Consider the following 636-nt stretch of genomic DNA (forward strand, 5'->3'; position numbering starts at 1 on the left):
AGGAACACAGACGTGAGGGCTCTTCATCGTGATGGGCTTCAGGGCCATCGTCCCAGAAAAAACCCTTTTACTCAAAGAGCGGCACATCACAGCCAGACTGAGGTTGGCCCGTGAACATTTGAAAGGTAAAGATGAGTTTTGGAAGTCTGCGCTTGGGTCTGATGAGACTAAACTGGAACTGGTTGGGAACATGGATGTTGCTTATGTTTGGCGAAGAAAGGGAGAGGCCTTCAACCCTAAGAACACGGTTCCCACAGTTAAACATGGTGGGGGGAGCATCATGCTGTGGGGCTGTTTTGCAGCCTCAGGCACAGGGAGCCTTGTTCAGGTGCACGGCATCATGGAAAAGGAAAATTATGTTGACATTTTGACGGATAATATGCAGAAATCTGTAGCCTATACCTAGATCGGCGCTGGGTCTTCCAACAAGACAATGACCCAGAACATACATTGAAATTGGTCCAACAGTTCCTGAAGTATACCAAAACCAAAGTCCTGGAGTGGTCTGCACAGAGCCCAGACCTCAATCCTAAGGAGAATCTGTGGCGGGTGCTCAAAGTGAATGTCCATGCTCGGACACCACGCAATTTAGACCAGCTGGAACAATTTGCAATAGAAGAATGGGCCAAAATCCCT

The sequence above is a fragment of the Etheostoma spectabile genome, chromosome 20 (genome assembly GCF_008692095.1).
Source record: "Etheostoma spectabile isolate EspeVRDwgs_2016 chromosome 20, UIUC_Espe_1.0, whole genome shotgun sequence".
Lineage (NCBI taxonomy): Eukaryota > Metazoa > Chordata > Actinopteri > Perciformes > Percidae > Etheostoma > Etheostoma spectabile.